The sequence below is a fragment of the Dermochelys coriacea genome, chromosome 13 (genome assembly GCF_009764565.3).
Source record: "Dermochelys coriacea isolate rDerCor1 chromosome 13, rDerCor1.pri.v4, whole genome shotgun sequence".
In the NCBI taxonomy this organism is placed as follows: domain Eukaryota; kingdom Metazoa; phylum Chordata; order Testudines; family Dermochelyidae; genus Dermochelys; species Dermochelys coriacea.
The window spans coordinates 24,085,915-24,107,198 of record NC_050080.1 but is presented as its reverse complement, the minus strand read 5'-3'; the positions used below and the strand labels follow the sequence as shown (position 1 = coordinate 24,107,198).

The window sequence follows — 21,284 nt, the reverse complement described above, 5'->3', positions numbered from 1 at the left end:
ACCCAACATAAAAGGATGTAGTGGGTGAGGCCCCCAGTTGCCATAAGTCAGCGTAGCACCATTGCAGAGCTGTGCCAGCTTACGCGAGCACAAGATCCAATCCAACATCTCTGCATAGTAAGCCTCCGAACACGGCCCTGCATTAACAGCACCCCTAGTTGCCAAAATTCAGAAGAATTAAACGCATGAGTGTAACAGTGACATCCCAGCTAGAAACAATGCAACAAGGACAGTTAAACCACTGGTAGGAGGAACTGGACACAAGTGGCAATCAGAGTGAAAATGCTGGAGTGAGAAGTGGTATAAGATTAGATGGGATTCATGAGTTTGTTTACCCTGGAGCTTACCTTATATAAACCACAGCAGTGGGTGTTGAGGAATACACAGCTTGCTACACCAAGCATTTTATTTTGAGACACGTTGGTTTTAAACTTGTCTCTTCACAGACACATCAAGGTGACAAAGCACATTAGCAATGAGAAAGCCATTAAGGGAGTTATTTGATTCGATTCTATTCAAAGAATCGGCTTTTGGTGTGGGCACACGCAGGAAAACTGGAAAAAAAAGTATTATGAGGAGAGGAAAAAATCTCTGTATTTCAGCAGCCAGGCATGATCATTTTTAATCAAACACAATCCTCTTGACATCCTCAGTTCCGATACTGCTGCCAAGTCATGCCACAAACGTATTTCTCTGCTGGCCTCTTGCAGTTCACAGAAGATTGAGTTTGGAAAGACTCACTTCAGTTCTAACCTATGGAAGTTCCCTTTTCCTTTCTAATCTATGCTGCAGCAGTGTGACAGACACCCAGAAGAGCCAGATAAACATCTTGATCAAGTCTGCTCAGTGAACAGCCATATGCTATAAATTTACATCAACGGACACCAGCAGCTTTCCCCCACAAAATCCTTTCCTCCCGCCATTTTCATACTCAGTCTCTCTCTCTCTCGCTAAATAAAGGATCAAGAGAGGCAAGGATGCAGAAGGAAGTAAGTCTTTTGTACTAAAGGGGAAAAAACATCTCTTGGGACTTTATCAAATTCAACCACAATGTAAGTAAAGATGAGAAAATGATTGCACTGAGCAACAAGAAAAGTGACAGGCAGAGTCTTTGTGGGCCATTCTAACCTACATTTCAAGGTGGTAGAAATAGACATGGATGTTACCCAAGAAACTTGAAATTCAAGCACCCTTGGACTTTGGACTTTCATAAACTTTAGATCTGAATCCAAACTTTGCAGCTGATTTCTCTCTGTAATAGGAAGACCATGCCAAAGCAAAGCACAAGGTCAAATGCTGGGATTTTAAAAAGCATTCATTGTCGATCCAGTTCTGCTCCCACCAAATATAATAGTAAACAGGCTGGATAGAAATCAATGATTTTTTAAAAAAAAATTCAAAAAATCAGAATCAGATTTTTTTGATAAAATGCTAAAGATAGTTTTAATTAAGGTGTATTGTAGCTCAGGCCAATCAATGGAGGCTGCAGGAAGTGGCGCAGGCTGAGGGACATGCTGGCCACCCTTCCCGCAGCCCCCATTGGCCTGGAGCTGCCAATGGGAGTGATCAGCCAAACCTGCAGATGCGGCAGGTAAATAAACCGGCCCGGCCCACCAGGGGCTTTCTCTGAACAAGCGGCGACCCTAGTTTGGGAACCACTGGTCTAGAAGATACCATCAGAGATGCTTTGTTTTGCAGTTCTCAAACTGTGGATTTCTGTCTCCAGAGATAACATGCTTGTTAACAGCAAAAAATGTTTAAAAAAAAAATAAATAACTAATATAGAGAGGTGAGAAATAACAGACCTCAACCCTATTGTCCCTCTGCAAATTTGTGTACACAGAATCCCTTACCTCTCTCTAAAAGTGCAAAGTTTCAAAAAGTTCAAAGGATAGAAGATTGTTGGGGACGGAATAGATCTGAACAAGAAGTAGTCGTCTGGAGATAAATGTGAGACGGGAGAAACAGGCAGTAGAAACAAAAGTGAAACTGTTTGAGCAGCATATTCTGGAAGTCTTGAGGTCTTTCTGAGTGTAGACTTCATTGATTTGAGATCTACCATACCATTCTCTCACTAGAAGGGAAAACCTATAATGGCAGGAAGCTGTAAAAAGAGACCTATTTTGGGAATATTTTAATGAAGTTTCTCTACCTGTGGGTAAGAGAGGCATGCATGCAAAATGCAAACAGTGTAACAAAGAAATGCAAGGCCTGGTTGCCCGAAGGAAACAACATCATGAGAAGTGTTCCTTCTTGGGAGGAATCTGCATTGAAGATGATGAAAGAAACATGTCTAAACATGCAGGATCTTCAGGATGGTAAACTTTTTTATTTCATACTTCTTTCTTAAGGACTGCCTGTCTTCCTTCTGGACTATTCTTGAATTCTCATGTTTGAATAAAAAACATAGTTGTTACTCTATGATACTATCATTTTAGATGCAGTTGTGATAAAAAATAAATAGCTGAAATAGGCAGATCTTCCTTTTACAATTTCACTTTTAAAGTAGTACTGAGTGTCAGTGAATGCAGTGAGTAATACTACATGAGCAGTATGGAAATAATAGTTAAATAACTGCATTGACTTATTTTGTTTAGGAGAATCCATCCTCAACATACAGGATTCTGAAGACTTTCCACCTTCAGGATCACCATCATTTTCTATAGTTTCAGAGTTACCTGCCAATTATAGTGTTTCAGTCACATCATGTATGTCACATAGCCACAGTAGCAAAAAGAAAAAAAAATCTCCATCATCCAGAAACAACCATAGATAAGTTTGTGATAAGAACCATCAGATTATAAAAAGAGGTAATTGATGAAAAAATTGCCTGGTTTGTTTATGCAACAAACTTTCCTTTCCGTATGATTGAGAACTCATGCTTCATTAACATGGTTCAGTCATTAAGACCAGGATACAGTCCACCCAACAGAGCAGATGTCGCAGGCAAATTCCTGGATGAAGTGTATGAAAGAGAAGTTTAACAGTGTGCAAAAGGTCTAGAGGGTAAAATTGTTAACCTGAGTCTTGGTGGGTGGAGCAATATTCACAATGATCCAGTTGTATGCGCTTGTGTGACAACCGAAGAAGGGAATGTCTTCCTTACAGAAACAATTGATAAATCAGGAAATGCAAGCAGAGTGGAATACTTACAAGAAGTAGCAGTAAAAGCTATAACAAACTGAAAAAGAATTCAAATGTCTAGTACACAGCTTGGTCACAGATAATGCTGCAAATGTATCCAAGATGAGAAGAAATTTAGAAGAGAGTTCAGAGAGTCCCAAGCTAACATACAGTTGCAGTGCTCATTTAATGCACCTCCTAGCCAAAGACTTCAGTGTTCCAGAAATAAAGGCTAATGTTGTTGAAATTGCAAAATACTTCCATAACAAGCACTTTGCAGCAGCTGCTCTGAAAAAACTGGGAGGAACCAAACTAACTCTCCCACAAGATGTGCGATGGAACTCAGCAGTGGACTGTTTTGAGCCCTGTATCAAGAACTGGCCTAATCTGATGACAGTTTGTGAACAAAATCATGAAAAAATAAATGGCACTGTCACAGCCAAAGCTCTCAACATTGGGCTTAAGAGAAACGTTGAACAATGCTGAGTACCCTGAAGCCTACTTCCATAGCCTTGAACAAAATGCAGGGAAATCGCTGTTTTATTGCTGACACTGTTGAAATTTGGAAGGAACTGAGGGAGATCTTAAAAAGAGAAATATGCAATGACAGAGTTAAATTACAAGCATTAAAAAAAATGAATGGGACAAGCACCATTTCCAGCTCATTTTCTTGCAAATATTCTCAATGCTCAGTACTAGGGTCAAACCTTAACTGCCGAAGAAGAGGAGTTGGCTATGACACGGACATCCAGCAATCATCCCTCCATAATGCCAACTATAATAAACTTCAGAGCTAAGGGTGAACCATTCAAGAAATATATGTTTGCTGATGATGTTTTAAAGAAAGTCACACCAGTGAACTGCTGGAAATCACTTAAGCACTTGGATTCAGAGACTGTTGAAGTGATAATCTCACTTTTAACAGCAGTAGCTTCTTCTGCCGGTGTAGAAAGAATATTTTCTTCCTTTGGACTAATTCATTCCAAACTGAGAAATCGCTTGGGACCTGAAAAAGCAGGAAAGCTTGTTTTTCTTTTCCAGATTATGAACAAACAGGAAAATGAAGGTGAAGACGACTCAGCTGCAGAAGCCAATATTTTAAGTTTCCCATGTTGACCTGGCTGACATAGTTGATTTATTTTTTTAATTTTTCATTTAACTATTTTAGTTAAAAACAATTTTAACAAAAACAAACCTGATCTTAAAAACTTGAATGTTTAACTAAATTCAAAAATTCATATGCTTGTTTTGTTCAAATATTATATGTTTGCTGTTGAAGAAAAAATCCAGAATACCTAACATTGTTGTTTTAGTTAAATAAAACATTTTAAATGTCTGTCTGGTGATGTTCTCCTCCAAATACAGCATGGCAAGAAAATCCTCCAAATATTAATGATTAACCTGTTGAATTGGAGATAGTTCACATCTGAATGACTTCATTTGCCAGGTGTCAGACTTGGGTATGATAGAGCAAACAGACAATAAAAATACTTCAATAGGGACAAAACAGAGCTTCTGTAGAAGGCCAGGCTGTGTGGTCTAGCAGTTAGGGCACTGGGTTGGGACTCTGGACTCCTGGGTTCTACTTCTGCTCAAACACTGACCTTTTGTGACCTTGAGAAATTCACTTCACTTCTCTGTGCCCCTCCCACCCTTTATCTGACATGTCTGCTTAGATGATCCCTGCCCCAGAGGCTGTGATATATATTGGGATGTCTAGGTGCTCCTATAATACTAATTAAGATTTATTTCAACATTACAGATTTCCATGTAAAAATAAGAGTTTTCTACTAACAAGAATGCCTTTTGGGGATTGGTTTGATTGTTTTGCTTTGTTGTTGTTTTTTAAACAAAGTTCAAATCCATTTCACCACACACACAAAACATTGTTATTCAACAGAATGACAATGGACTGTTGTGCAGCTAGTACTGAGAATTCTAGAACTAATTCACAAGTATATGTACAGGGAGTGCCATAATATCAGTGGAAAAGCAAAACCTTTTATCCATCCCAAACTATAATATTTGGTCTTAGTTAAAGTCTTAGTTATTTAGTTACTGAAGACAACAGGCAGGTTTTATGGGACAATTTGCAGCTAGATAATCTCTTATTTGCAATATACAAGGTATTCCCTACAGTAAACACAGGGGTGTACGAGGGAATACTGTAGAAATTAACCAGCTGAAGTTAAACACTAGCAAGACAGTTTATGCTTGTTAGCTGATGAAAACACAGTACTACAGTACCATCTCCATGGCAAATTGACACACCCACCGTCAGTTAAGTCACTCCACAGTTTAGGAGTTCTGCTGGCCTCCTCATTGCTACTGAACTCATGTAGCAGCTTCCAAAACACACACACATTCTAACTGGCTAGGGGACTGTCCCCCATTCTTGAGGGACATGAGCTGGTCTCAATAATTCATGTCTTCATTACATTCTGCTTGGAATATGCCACCTATCTGGGCATGACAGCTATAGCCCCAAAGAGATCACATTTGGCATAGAATACAGCAGCATGTCGGCTCAGCAACATGGGTTATCACAAAACACCTCAAACCCTGTCTTCAACTCACTGCGCTCATTTCCAGTAACTCACATCAGACTCAAGCCATTCTTTGTTATCTTAATCATTTGGACCCCCAATATCTCTGGAAGTTTACCCTGCACTCTAGAATCAGGACCACAAAATCATCAATTGTGTTTCTCTGCCACAAGAGAATTACCCACTGCAAGGATGAAGCTTGTTTGTGCAGCACTCAGATGCTGGTCCAAAACCATGCAACTCACTCCCACCAAAATTAAGTAGCATTTCAAAAGTTATCAATTTCCATTTCAAGTGGAAAGTGCATTTTGACCTGGTCTTTCCCAATAACTGTGGGCCAAATTCCAATATCTTTATTCACACTGAATGGCACATTGAAATTAATGGGATTTTTTCTGAATTGGATTACTGGTGTAAGTAACTGTTCACCAAGCTAATGGAGTTACAATCTGGCCCTGTATCACAAACCCTTCATCTTTCTCCTTGGTCAGAGAAACATAGAAGGAACTAATATGTAGGACATATCAGCCACATTGTTCAACACATCATTGAAAGACATACAGCTACAGTGGTATAAAAACCATAACTAAGAACGGTATTAATCTTAGGTAAAACTGGCAAGTGTTTGTTTTGTTTTTTTAACTAAACCACTGTATCTTTGGTTGTGAAAAATAAAAATCATACCCACCCACACTTATAGTTTGCTACTTTCTTGTGGGAAATTAAACATCTTAAGACAGCAACAAAAAAATATGTAGTGAACTGTACACCAAGAGATCAAGAAAAAGTTTTCTGTGTGGTGCAAAAGAACGTCTTCATACTTATCAGACAAGAGTGTTTGTTAAACCAGCTTGAACTTAATTTAGTATGCTTTGATCAACAGGTTAGCTTACACAATATCTTATTATTGCTAATGTCCTGAAAAATCACAAAATGAACCTGTTATGTTCAGATCAGTCAGGAACAAGTAGCAAGGGAAGGTGGTAAATGAAATGATTTTTAAAAAATCCACTAGAGTGACAGTGAACATAAACACTGAACACTATTTCATAGTTATTAACTATACCACTGAAAATTGGTGAATTAAACAATGAAGTGCTCTCTAGCTGGCCATAAAATTAAAAAAAACTCCCCCCTTGGTGCATAATGATGCCTTGATAAGACTCCTATTATTGATGCATCTGCAACGTATATCTTCTTTACAAAGCTGAAATGCTACTATGTAGCAGATGGTGGCTATTGTGTTTATACATCAGCACTTTATGATTGCATTTTCTCACATCTGCAGTAAAAAGAAAGCAGTAATTGAGTTTTTAATGGCTTTGCACACTGTTCATTAAAATTACATGAGTGTGTTCTGACAAATGACAGCTGAAGAAATGAGCCACTGACAGCCCCTCATGATCACCAGAGTAAGACCTCCATTAATGCCATTTCACTGCTGGCTTTGTACAATCACGCCATTTAGAAGTGAAAAATATTGCCGTCATTAAAAAATGGGTGCGAAAAAAACAGAACACTGTCAAATTGCTTGACTGCAAAGTCTGACCTTAAAGTTATTATAATCCAATGGGTAATGTTCTTCTTAAGACCAAGTTCAGACCCTGAACTCATGAATGTACCTTCCAGTAGCACCAGCAGAAGCTCTATGCACACGTTCCTGGGCAGAATTTTGCCCCAAACCATTTCAAAGAGAAAATAAAAAGCACATCACAACATGAAATTAAGAGACTAAACCCTTGAAATAGAACCTACACACGTACAAAGTTTTGTCCTGCATCAGTAGCCAACAGGTCCGCAGCACTAGCATCAATGATGTGCAAGTAGGGTATAAAAAGAACTATGCTAATTTTAAATCAGATCAGAAAGTATGGTGGGAAAGCTCTGTTTGTCCAACTGGATAGGGAAGTTAAATATTTTTGGAAAGATAGTTATTTTAAATATTCTTATAGGGAATTACAACACAATCAACAGATGAGAATGAATATGCATATGTGGGGTTTGCAAGGGAATACGTATAGGAGAAAGGGTGTTCTAAAGTTTGATGGTAATTTTGCACAAGAAAGTGGGGCAGGCTTGTAGTGTAGGGGCTGAGGGTAATGTGAAAAATAGAGTAAGATTAAGGGGAATAGGGTTGTAGGTTGTTATCTGGAAAAACATTAGTCCCAATGTGTGAGCATATGTAAAAATATTGAACAGCAACAACTTGGGCCAATGTCCATGATGAGAGGGAAGGAGAAAGGGGAACAATTGTACCGGGGCCCTGAGCTCAAAACATCTGTCACATCTGTGTAAATAAAGTGAAGTAAGAGGAGTAGGGCCCCAAATTTCTCTCAATACACCTGATAAACCGTATGGACTCACCTGTGCCTCCTCCCATCAAAATTCTCCCACCATCAAAACCAAGCCACTCTTTCCCTCTAACAAAGACAGGAAGAACAAATTGACCTTGTGACACGAGCTGGAGGTCAACACTAGTGATGGAAAGTATGAAGTGCAGTAAATTTCTTCTACACCAAAGTAGAGCAAACCAAACAGGTATTTTAACCTGCCCTGGTTATTGAGGCAAATACTCGTACCTTTTTAGGTATGTACCCCAAATGCCATACTGTTTGTACGTAGCTTAGTAGGGCACACAGTTACAATATCATCATTTAAGAAACAGTCTATGGTGAGCATGATGACACATGGTATTGTATAATGAAAATAATCCATACGGTGTAGTAAAAAAGCAGCTTAGAACTTGCGCACCTCTGGCTGAGGGGACTGAAGACAGATGTGCATATTGAAATTCAAAGTTATTTGACAGGTTTCAGAGTAGCAGCCGTGTTAGTCTGTATCCGCAAAAAGAAAAGGAGTACTTGTAGCACCTTAGAGACTAACAAATGTATTTGAGCATAAGCTTTTGTGAGCTACAGCTCACTTCATCGGATGCCTTCAGTGGAAAATACAATGGGGAGATTTATATACACAGAAAGAAAAGGAGTAAAGGGGTGGAGGGGCAAAAGGAGAGGCCCCGAGATAGGACAGATTCTTCCGCTGGGCTAAGAGTATAGTTGGATAGATTAACAATATTGCTGGGTGGGTTACGGGAACCATTGTTGTGGCCCCTTGTGGCATATAGTAGTTTAGATAGCTTAGTGTCCTTTTTCTTTTGTAGAGAATCAAAGTGTGTTTTGTAAATGGCTTGTCTAGTTTTTGTAAAGTCCAGCCACGAGGAAGATTGTGTGGAAGGTTGGTTCTTTATGAGAGTATCCAGCTTTGAGAGCTCATTCTTAATCTTTCCCTGTTTGCTGTAGAGGATGTTGATCAGGTGGTTCCGCAGTTTCCTTGAGAGTGTGTGGCACAAGCTGTCAGCATAGTCTGTGTGGTATGTAGATTGTAATGGATTTTTTACCTTCAGTCCTTTCGGTATGATGTCCATCTGCTATCTTCGAGACACCACCGATTTCCTGAGGAAACTACAGTCCATTGGTGATCTTCCTAAAAACACCATCCTAGCCACTATGGATGTAGAAGCCCTCTACACCAACATCCACACAAAGATGGACTACAAGCCGTCAGGAACAGTATCCCCGATACAGTCACGGCTAACCTGGTGGCTGAACTTTGTGACTTTGTCCTGACCCATAACTATTTCACATTTGGTGACAATGTATACCTTCAAATCAGCGGCACTGTGATGGGTACCCGCATGGCCCCACAGTATGCCAACATTTTTATGGCTGGCTTAGAACAACGCTTCCTCAGCTCTCGTCCCCTAATGCCCCTACTCTACTTGCGCTACATTGATGACATCTTCATCATCTGGACCCATGGAAAAGAAGCTCTTGAGGAATTCCACCATGATTTCAACAATTTCCATCCCACCATCAACCTCAGCCTGGACCAGTCCACACAAGAGATCCACTTCCTGGACACTACGGTGCTAATAAGCGATGGTCACATAAACACCACCCTATATCGGAAACCTACTGACCGCTATTCCTACCTACAAACCTCTAGCTTTCATCCAGATCATACCACTCGATCCATTGTCTACAGCCAAGCGCTACGATATAACCGCATTTGCTCCAACCCCTCAGACAGAGACAAACACCTACAAGATCTCTATCATGCATTCCTACAACTACAATACCCACCTGCTGAAGTGAAGAAACAGATTGACAGAGCCAGAAGAGTACCCAGAAGTCACCTACTACAGGACAGGCCCAACAAAGAAAACAACAGAACGCCACTAGCCATCATCTTCAGCCCCCAACTAAAACCTCTCCAACGCATCATCAAGGAACTACAACCTATCCTGAAGGATGACCCATCACTCTCACAGATCTTGGGAGACAGACCAGTCCTTGCTTACAGACAGCCCCCCAATCTGAAGCAAATACTCTCCAGCAACCACACACCACACAACAGAACCACTAACCCAGGAACCTATCCTTGCAACAAAGCCCGTTGCCAACTCTGTCCACATATCTATTCAGGGGATACCATCATAAGGCCTAATCACATCAGCCACACTATCAGAGGCTCGTTCACCTGCGCATCTACCAATGTGATATATGCCATCATGTGCCAGCAATGCCCCTCTGCCATGTACATTGGCCAAACTGGACAGTCTCTACGTAAAAGAATGAATGGACACAAATCAGACGTCAAGAATTATAACATTCAAAAACCAGTTGGAGAACTCTTCAATCTCTCTGGTCACTCGATCACAGACCTAAGAGTGGCTATACTTCAACAAAAAAGCTTCAAAAACAGACTCCAACGAGAGACTGCTGAATTGGAATTAATTTGCAAACTGGATACAGTTAACTTGGGGTTGAATAGAGACTGGGAATGGATGAGTCATTACACAAAGTAAAACTATTTCCCCATGGTATTTCTCCCTCCCACCCCACCCCCCACTGTTCCTCTGATATTCTTGTTAACTGCTGGAATTAGCCTACCTTGCTTGTCACCATGAAAGGTTTTCCTCCTTCCCCCCCCCATGCTGGTGATGGCTTATCTTAAGTGATCACTCTCCTTACAGTGTGTATGATAAACCCATTGTTTCATGTTCTCTGTGTGTGTGTGTGTATATAAATCTCTCCTCTGTTTTTCCCACCAAATGCATCCGATGAAGTGAGCTGTAGCTCACGAAAGCTTATGCTCTAACAAATTTGTTAATTTAACTCTAAGGTGCCACAAGTACTCCTTTTCTTTTAGAGAACTGCTAGATTTAGTTGGACTTCTAGAAAGGCTTTGAAGTCCTTCGCAAGAAGCTATTAAACAAAGTAGTCATGGGGTGAAAGGTAAAACTCTGTTCAGGATGAGAAATTGGTTAAGAGACAGCAAACAGTAAGACAGCAAATAGTCAAATTTTAACCTGGCAAAGGATTAACAATTGGTGCCAGGAAACACCAGCTCCGTACTAGAGCTGATGTTTCATATGTTAAACAATGATATGGAAAAGATAATGAGTGGTGAGGTGGCAAATTTTGCAGCTGATGCCAAATTACTTAAGAGAGCTTCTCTCAAGTTCCTTAAAGACTAATGTCTAGTTCAATAAACAGCATAAAGGGGTTGGAAGGAAAATGTTGAGCTGTTCATACACACTGCTAGATTCTAAATTAACTGCAGCCATTCAGGAAAAAATATTTATGTGGACAGCTGAGTGAAAACCTCTGTTCAATGCCCAGTGATTTTCAAAAAAACAAACAAAATATTAGGATTTCTTATAGAGATTGAAAAAAATTGGAGCTATTTAATTTGAAAAAGTCTGAGGGAACATGATAAAAATAGGCAAAATTAAAAGTATAGAGAAGGCAAATTGGGTACACCTGTTTATGTATCATACCAAAACAAGGGGATAGACCATGGATCTGAAAGGCTACAAATTTAAAACTAGCTAAAGAAAATACTTTTTCATGGCACATACATAACTTTTGGAGTTTATTGCTCCCAGTTTTCACTGACTAAATGTAGGTAGCAGGATTCAAGAAAGTAATAGACATGAATGTAGATAGCAATTGGATACATGAATGATGATGGATTCATATGATCACTTACAACTGAATAGATTTTAAAAATGATAAAATTAAGGGATATAAATCCCTATTTTTAAGGGCTTAAGCCTATTGCTAAATGACTGTGGTTAACGGGGAAAAACAAACACGATGGCAACTTTGGCTTAGTCTCTTATTTTTAAAAAAGTGATTTTTCTTATCTGGATGAGGAATTGTTAGCACTGATCAGAGCTGGTAAATATGTGAGCAGATACTATGGACACTTCTTCCTCTCATGATTTTTCAATGCAAGTAGCCGTGGCCTGCTTCAGCCTCTGCTTTTGCAGCCCTGGGTTGCTCCTCTGAAGAAATTGCTAGTCATGTCATGTTGTGAGGTGGCTTGTTCCACAGACTACTAACGGTGATGGATGAGAGCTCTGTCTTCCTTGAGCCAAATGCTGTTCTCTGTTATGCTGTTGTAAATCCAGAAAACACCATTGACTTTAAGGGTGACTGAGATAATGCTTTGGCCCATTTTCACTTTAACGGAGCTCGGCAGAGTTGAGACCCTGGTTCGGACACTTTGACATATAGCCCCCTCTTCATTTTGAATTTTGGGCTTTTGTGCTGTTCTGTTAAATGTGGTAAAATATCAGTGACCCATAGCTGCAAAATCTGAATCAGATTTAAGAGGTAAAATCTGTTTCCTTTTATGAGACTTGGCCTGCTATAGTTTTCTTTTTGCCATGTTTAATATGCTTTCCTGTCACAAACATAAAAGGTAAGAATCCATTGAGTATTTTGTATAAAGTATATAAAGTGCTCCAGTATAAGACAGATTTGAGCATTTTGCAAGGGTAAGTGGACTCATAAATGTAACTCCTCAAAATAGCATTGTGCCAACAAATGTGTAAAAATACCTGAGAAGTGTGCAATTTTATCATTGAATTTCTCATTCCATTTTAGTTTGACTTTCTAAAGTCAAGCAAACCAAGGAGCTCCAACATATTGACACAAATTTGGGAACTGAACAAATTGCAGTCCAGCTGTTGTATTTTCCACTGTCACAGGATCTTAAACAAATATAAGGTAAAATTTGCACCACAATCCACCACTGGTAGGTATCCCCCTATTGCTAATGGCTACTTCTGAGGTATTCCTGTACTTCAGAGTACAAATTAGTTCAACCTTTAGGGACAATGTCAGGTTGAATCTAGCTGCACAACTTTAGTTTTGAATTTGTTTTTATTAAATGTAAGGTCAGTAATAAAGCAACCATGTTTTCCTGGAACTTTGGGAGGAGTGAGAAATTCCAAGAAACACAGTTTTCTCAACAACTAAATATTCCAGTGCCTATTTGACACAAGCATAGTAGAATTCTATCGGTGAACAAGAACCTAAAACTGAATTTGAGTACGAACTGCCTATAAACAGTGAATCTTAATAGCCTTATTTTTATCGTTTAAGTTGGGGAAAATGAAAAAGGGAAGCTCAACAAAACATAGATTTTTAAAATCAACTTTAACTTCAAGAGGTATTAAAATAGGTCAAGTAATTTGTTTCTTTAACAAAATTAACAGTGTCTTTAAAGGCCACTTCTTATAAACTAATTTTTTATAGTTAATGACTGGTCATATAAACTGGATGTTGTTATAGCATCTTGTCTTTTATATTGTGCTCACCACGGCACTGTTTGAGTATTTTGATCCCAAATGTCCTAAAATTTTCACAATCTATATTCTGCTGGGTATATACACAAAGCAATCACTTCACCAACCACTGAAATGCTGCCACTTCTGCTGTCAGCTGGTGTTTTACACCATGGCATTACACAACAGTTTAGGGCAGGTAATATAGATAACAAAAGGAAATAAGTCACTCTTTTGAATCATCTTTCCAATTAAACATCAAAAAAATTACACATAATTATTATGTAGCTATGGATTGTCAGAAACTGTGAACGGAGACTAACTGCTTGGCTGCACTTGCAAGTTAGAGCGTATTAAAGCAGCCCCTGGCACCCTGACTCCCGATGTGTCCACACTGGCAAGGCACATACAAACAGCTGTTTTGTGTTGCAAGTGCTGGGAGGGAGGTGGGAGGAGGGGGAATGCGGCGTTCTCAGGGGAGGAGGCGGGGTCAGGGTGGGGATTTGGGGAGGGGTCTAATAGGAGCAGGGAGGGGGCAGAGTTGGGGCGGGGACTTTGGAGGAAGGGGTTGGAATGGGGGTAGGGCCGGGGGGCGCGAGCTCCCACCAGGGCCATAAGAAGTTGGCGTCTATGCTCCACCCACCCCCAATTTAAAAAGCATGTTGTAGCCACTTGCACACTGAGATAGCTACCACAATGCACTGCTCTTTGTGGCATTGCAACAGCTGCTAATGTGGCCACGGCAGTGCGCTTGCAGCTGACAGTGTAAACACACGGCAGCATTTTCCCTGCTGCTGTCTCCGAAGGCTGGTTTAAATCCCAGCTCTCTACATCTGCAAGTGTAACCATGCTATGAGTCAATACTTATCCATCTCACTTGTGTCAGCCTTCCCTTTATGGCCCAGGTTCAACAAAGCACTTTAATGTGCTAAGCATGTGAGTAGCCCATTGACTTTAATGGGACTTGTAATGTCTCTAAAGTTAAGTGTGTGCTTATACATGCAAGTTCTTCGCAGAATGAGGGCCACGGTTCCAATATTTTATTTGCTTGATGGTTTCATCACCTGAACGATACTTAGGTGTAGTTTTTGTTGTGTAAATTAAAATAAAACCCTATTTAGGCAGCATAAAATATTAAGAAAGTGATTGATAGGGCAAATAACTGTTTATCTACTGGAATCAAATAGCAACAGAACTGTTCAGGACTTTCATGGTTCAGTATGCACTTTATCCTTTTTTAAAGCACCAGTAAGCTATAATTAAAGCTACAGAGCTGTTGTGGTCTATTGGGTAGAAAGAAACTATGTTATTTTATAATAAGGATACTTTACCTGATAGATTGGAATAGGTCCTTGACTAATGAAGACATTAGTCTATTATGCAAGCCTCTCTTTAGCACTGTATTAATCAATCTGAGGGAAGGACAATCAAAGTACAGTTCCTTCGTGACCAGGGTGTCATTAACTGCACTTAGTGAGTGCAGCAGAGCTTTATTTAAAAGTTCTTTGTTGCTGAGATTGGTAAAACTATTGGTCACTACAGCGAGTCATTAGAGCTCTTTCAGTGAAACCCATTCTTATTGCTGTAGTATAGAGGAGAGACCTGCAGTGAAGAGAAAAGGAGAGAGTAAGGTCTAGCTATATCTGGTGCCGATGGAAACCTTAGCATATGCTGAGTGGTAGCCAGCACTATTAGCTATTTGAGTATTGGAAGCTATTCAGAGAATCAGAGAATCGTAGGACTGGAAGGGACCTCGAGAGGTCTTCTGATTCAGTCCCCTGAACTCAAGGCAGGACTAAAGTATTATTGAGTCCTCTTCTGAGACTTGTTGGGCTGTAAACTTTGTTTTGAAAATCAAGGAATATGTGTGAGGTGGTGAGTGGGAGGAAGTGGAGGGGGGACTGGCCATTAGTGTTGTCCAAACAAATATTATTCTCAGACATGCTCAGATGCATTAGATCATTTATATTGACAAAGAGGGCAATATTGTACATGGGCATGCATTCCTATCGTTGGACAGGGTGGTATGTGTTGATCAGTAACTCGCATTGGGTTTGAACATGCACTTCTGAAGTCAGGGTGGAATTTTTTCATTGACTTTGAATCAGATATTGCTCAGATTGAAGTCTGGCATTCTTGCAGAAACTGAGCACCAGTCAGGATTTTGTGTGGTGTGAGTGACATTCACCCATCAAGAGAGGGCCATTTTGGGGATTTAAGTGAGTTATGGATAGTTGTGGGCTGGCCCCCTCTTCAGCGGTGAACTAAACCTTATATGAATAGATCATCTGCACGAACCCTAATGGAAGCTACACCTGTACATTGAGATGAGGCCATTAGTGACATCCTAGGGTATTCACTGAATGGTAGCACACATCTGAGGGCAAGCTCTTCCTGTAGTGAACATCCTAGCTACTTTGCTTCTGTCATCTTTAAGTGGACACCAGAGCTTGCCCTAGTGCTTCCTGTTGATATTTCTGTAGGGGATCTGCCTTTAAACTTCACTTTTATTTTCGTTAGCCCTATCCTTCAATGTCATTGATAAAATTATTACTAAGTTAGACCTTGATACTACACATTTGCCTTACACTACAAATGTCAACCAATAGTGCTGTCTATCCTAGGTAAACACTACTGGAAACACAACCTCTAGCATTGCCTGGATGTTGTAACAATAAAAGATAAATACTTTTCACTTGAGGATTTCAACACAACTTACATTTTATTTTAGTAAAGCTCAGAGCTCTCTCCATGTGAGGTAGAACCACACCTCCACTGTATAGATAAGAAAACTAGGCTATAAAAATGCAGGGGCTGATCAGACAGACCCACATGTGTGCCTGTTTTGTGGGCCCTCATGTTGTCATGTGTTAAATCTGTGCGTGCGTGCGTGCGAGTGAGAGAGAGAGAGAGAGCGAGCAGGGAAATGTTTTGGGTCACACATCGCAAAAAATCTGTCAAGCACCCAAAATTGAGCCAGAGTCTCAGGCTGCAAGTCCTGTGCCACAACCAGACCATTCTGTCATTAAGAATGCCCATGATTTTGCTCTTTTGGAATGGATAATATCTACCTTGTACTGTTACTAACAATGCTTGGCATTCCCTTTGATCACAGTAAGTCATTCCCGTCTGTGGAAAGCCTCTGAGAACAGCCACATGCTGGATCACAGGAAATCTGTCAAACTGACTCATCTGAATGCACATCCTCTTTTGTGTCCCATTGTACACTTCTAGACAGTGACTGTAATGCTTGTTCTTTCTGTCTGGTTATTCTTGCCCATGGTGCAGACAGACCCCCCTGCACTAGACGTTATTTAGTTCAAGACTTAGTGAAGGGAAACTATCAGTTGTATGGAAACCATTGAAAGATGCTGATAATCTAACAGTATCTGTGGGCCACCATTATCCAAACCTCAGAAACCATTTAAAAAAGGAGTGTAGCTTAATAATACCTGCGATTTACCACTGTCTAGTCTGGGGATGCCATTGAAAATTTCAACAGTCAGCTATTGCACAAGCAGCAGAATCTGTTGAAAAAGTCTATGGCTCACAATTAGGAAACTGTGGGGAAATCTTCATTCCCAGTTCTGGGTATTACATCCCATAATTCTTTGGGTTTATATAACGCAAGAGAGCTGCAGACATTTTTTCCCCCAAAGGGCACTGCCAAGTGTACTAACTGGGACTGGTACAAATAGTTGTTACAAATTTTGTCTTTTTTTATTGTTTGGCTAACAAATTAATGAAAGAATCCTTACTTTTTTCAAACTCTTAATTCAGATATCTGGTATTTGTATCATGGGTTTGGTAACTTAAGTAATATGGTATCAATTCCCGCTTCCTGATAGAATTTCTGGACCAGGAGAAAAAACGAACAACACTCTTCATGGTATAAATTTACACAAGAATAATTGTTTTCTAAAATTATGATACTCGCTCTTGTGTGAATACCTGGCAGTCATCCAAATGAATGAATATGACCCCATGAATCCAAATGAACTGAAGTTGCTGTTTATATGCATGGAAATGTTAATGACTCTAGCTTTTTTACAATTTGACTAGTTCCATAAAATGCATGCTTGTCAAATAAAACACATTGGCCTGTTTTTGCCCTAACAATTGACAAGGGAATAGTAACTGTAAGAAATGTCTCAAATAACCGATGGGTCATTACACAAAGTAAAACTATTTCCCCATGTTTATTCCCCTCTGTCCCCTCCCTCTCCCGTTCCTCAGAAGTCCTTGTCAACTGCTGGAAATGGCCTACCTTGATTATCACTACAAAAGGTTTCCCCCGCCCCCACTCTCCTGCTTGTAATAGCTCACCTTACCTGATCACTCTCCTTACAGTGTGTATGGTAACACCCATTGTTTCATGTTCTCTGTGTATATAGGTTTCAGAGTAGCAACCGTGTTAGTCTGTATTCGCAAAAAGAAAAGGAGTACTGGTGGCACCTTAGAGACTAACAAATTTATTAGAGCATAAGCTTTCGTGAGCTACAGCTCACTTCATTGGATGCATTTGGTGGAAAAAACAGAGGAGAGATTTATATACACACACACAGAGAACATGAAACAATGGGTTTATCATACACACTGTAAGGAGAGTGATCACTTAAGATAAGCCATCACCAACAGCAGGGGGGGAAGGAGGAAAACCTTTCATGGTGACAAGCAGGTAGGCTAATTCCAGCAGTTAACAAGAATATCAGAGGAACAGTGGGGGGTGGGGTGGGAGGGAGAAATACCATGGGGAAATAGTTTTACTTTGTGTAATGACTCATCCATTCCCAGTCTCTATTCAAGCCTAAGTTAATTGTATTCAGTTTGCAAATTAATTCCAATTCAGCAGTCTCTCGTTGGAGTCTGTTTTTGAAGCTTTTTTGTTGAAGTATAGCCACTCTTAGGTCTGTGATCGAGTGACCAGAGAGATTGAAGTGTTCTCCAACTGGTTTTTGAATGTTATAATTCTTGACGTCTGATTTGTGTCCATTCATTCTTTTACGTAGAGACTGTCCAGTTTGGCCAATGTACATGGCAGAGGGGCATTGCTGGCACATGATGGCATATATCACATTGGTAGATGCGCAGGTGAACGAGCCTCTGATAGTGTGGCTGATGTGATTAGGCCCTATGATGGTATCCCCTGAATAGATATGTGGACAGAGTTGGCAACGGGCTTTGTTGCAAGGATAGGTTCCTGGGTTAGTGGTTCTGTTGTGTGGTGTGTGGTTGCTGGTGAGTATTTGCTTCAGATTGGGGGGCTGTCTGTAAGCAAGGACTGGTCTGTCTCCCAAGATCTGAGAGAGCGATGGCTCGTCCTTCAGGATAGGTTGTAGATCCTTGATGATGCGTTGGAGAGGTTTTAGTTGGGGGCTGAAGGTGATGGCTAGTGGCGTTCTGTTGTTTTCTTTGTTGGGCCTGTCCTGTAGTAGGTGACTTCTGGGTACTCTTCTGGCTCTGTCAATCTGTTTCTTCACTTCAGCAGGTGGGTATTGTAGTTGTAGGAATGCATGATAGAGATCTTGTAGGTGTTTGTCTCTGTCTGAGGGGTTGGAGCAAATGCGGTTATATCGTAGCGCTTGGCTGTAGACAATGGATCGAGTGGTATGATCTGGATGAAAGCTAGAGGCATGTAGGTAGGAATAGCGGTCAGTAGGTTTCCGATATAGGGTGGTGTTTATGTGACCATCGCTTATTAGCACCGTAGTGTCCAGGAAGTGGATCTCTTGTGTGGACTGGTCCAGGCTGAGGTTGATGGTGGGATGGAAATTGTTGAAATCATGGTGGAATTCCTCAAGAGCTTCTTTTCCATGGGTCCAGATGATGAAGATGTCATCAATGTAGCGCAAGTAGAGTAGGGGCATTAGGGGACGATAGCTGAGGAAGCGTTGTTCTAAGCCACCCATAAAAATGTTGGCATACTGTGGGGCCATGCGGGTACCCATCGCAGTGCCGCTGATTTGAAGGTATACATTGTCACCAAATGTGAAATAGTTATGGGTCAGGACAAAGTCACAAAGTTCTGCCACCAGGTTAGCCGTGACAGTATCGGGGATACTGTTCCTGACGGCTTGTAGTCCATCTTTGTGTGGAATGTTGGTGTAGAGGGCTTCTACATCCATAGTGGCTAGGATGGTGTTTTTAGGAAGATCACCAATGGACTGTAGTTTCCTCAGGAAATCGGTGGCGTCTCGAAGATAGCTGGGAGTGCTGGTAACGAAGGGCCTGAGGAGGGAGTCTACATAGCCAGACAATCCTGCTGTCAGGGTGCCAATGCCTGAGATGATGGGGCGTCCAGGATTTCCAGGTTTATGGATCTTGGGTAGCAGATAGAATACCCCAGGTCGGGGCTCCAGGGGTGTGTCTGTGCGGATTTGTTCTTGTGCTTTTTCAGGGAGTTTCTTGAGCAAATGCTGTAGTTTCTTTTGGTAACTCTCAGTGGGATCAGAGGGTAATGGCTTGTAGAAAGTGGTGTTGGAGAGCTGCCTAGTAGCCTCTTGTTCATACTCCGACCTATTCATGACGACGACAGCACCTCCTTTGTCAGCCTTTTTGATTATGATGTCCGAGTTGTTTCTGAGGCTGTGGATGGCACTGTGTTCTGCATGGCTGAGGTTATGGGGTAAGCGATGCTGCTTTTCCACAATTTCAGCTCGTGCACGTCGGCGGAAGCAGTCTATGTAGAAATCCAGGCTGCTGTTTCGACCTTCAGGAGGAGTCCACCCAGAATCCTTCTTTTTGTAGTGTTGGCAGGAAGGTCTCTGTTCTCTATCCACTATGTTACTGACGTACAAATAATTTTAGTAGGATTAGTGAAGCATGATTTTCCTTTTATTCAGAAGCTGTGCTGGTTAGTCTTTCATATCATTGTATGGTACTACAGTGTTTCAGCCAATTTACCTGCTCCTGAAGAAAGATTTACAACTCCCAGGACCACACTATTTTTTTTTTTAAGTTAGGGCCAACATTTACTACCAACCAATCCTCTCATTAGCAGCAGATTAATGATTTATCTCAGTTAGCAGCTCAGCCACTTCTTTTAAAGTTCTTTAAGAACTCATGCATATGCAACATCTGGTTCCAGTGACTTGCTGTTCTTTACCATTGTATTAGAGAACATCCTGAGATCTCAGTCTGACTGTGCCTCCCCCTGACAGCCTTAAAAGAGTAGGTCCAGGGTAGGTCTAATACTCTTGAGGATGAATAACCATGTAAATAAATCATTTCACTTTCCTTTAGTATCTATATTCTTGACCACAGATCCTTACTCCCTAATGGTCCTGTTGACCCACTGTGATGTTCCCCTCCGATATTATCTGGACTGGTGATCTGCTAGGTCACCCTAGTCCTTGACTGGGAGCCAGCCTTCATAGAATATGAGGGTTGGAAGGGACCTCAGGAGGTCATCTAGTCCAACCCCCTGCTCAAAGCAGGACCAATCCCAATTTTTGCCCCAGATCCCTAAATGGACCCCTCAAGGATTGAACTCACAACCTTGGGTTTAGCAGGCCAATGCTCAAACCACTGAGCTATTCCTCCCCTGCTGTGAGAACCCCCCCCCCCAGGCTGATCATGCACAGCTTCTGGCATGTAAGCTGTTCCCAGCTACTTGCAAGCAAATGACCCTAGCCAATATCTCCGGTCCCAGACATAACCCTGGGAACTTCCATCTTGCAGTGTTCAGTTATGCCTGCTAGATGCTGCAAGCTTATATAAGTTTGTCAATTTAACAAAGAAATTGATGTGGACCAGGCTTGTTCTCCCAAGGAGAGTCTGACACACTGCAAACCAAATGCACTGCTTCAGGCAGAATAAACAGATTTATTAATTATAAAAGTAGACTTAAGTGATTATAAGTCAAAGCATAACAAGTCAGATTTGGTCAAATGAAATAAAAGCAAAATGCATTCTAAGCTGGGGGAGGGATAGCTCAGTGGCTTGAGCATTGGCCTGGGTTGTGAGTTAAACCCTTG

General features: G+C 40.9%; 1 protein-coding gene across 2 annotated transcripts in view; it reads right to left on the bottom strand.

Annotated features, from left to right (window-relative positions):
• PTPRT (protein tyrosine phosphatase receptor type T) overlaps nt 1-21,284 on the bottom strand; it is a 747,520-nt gene that overhangs the window by 467,105 nt on the left and 259,131 nt on the right. The gene's annotated exons all lie outside the window — the stretch shown is intronic.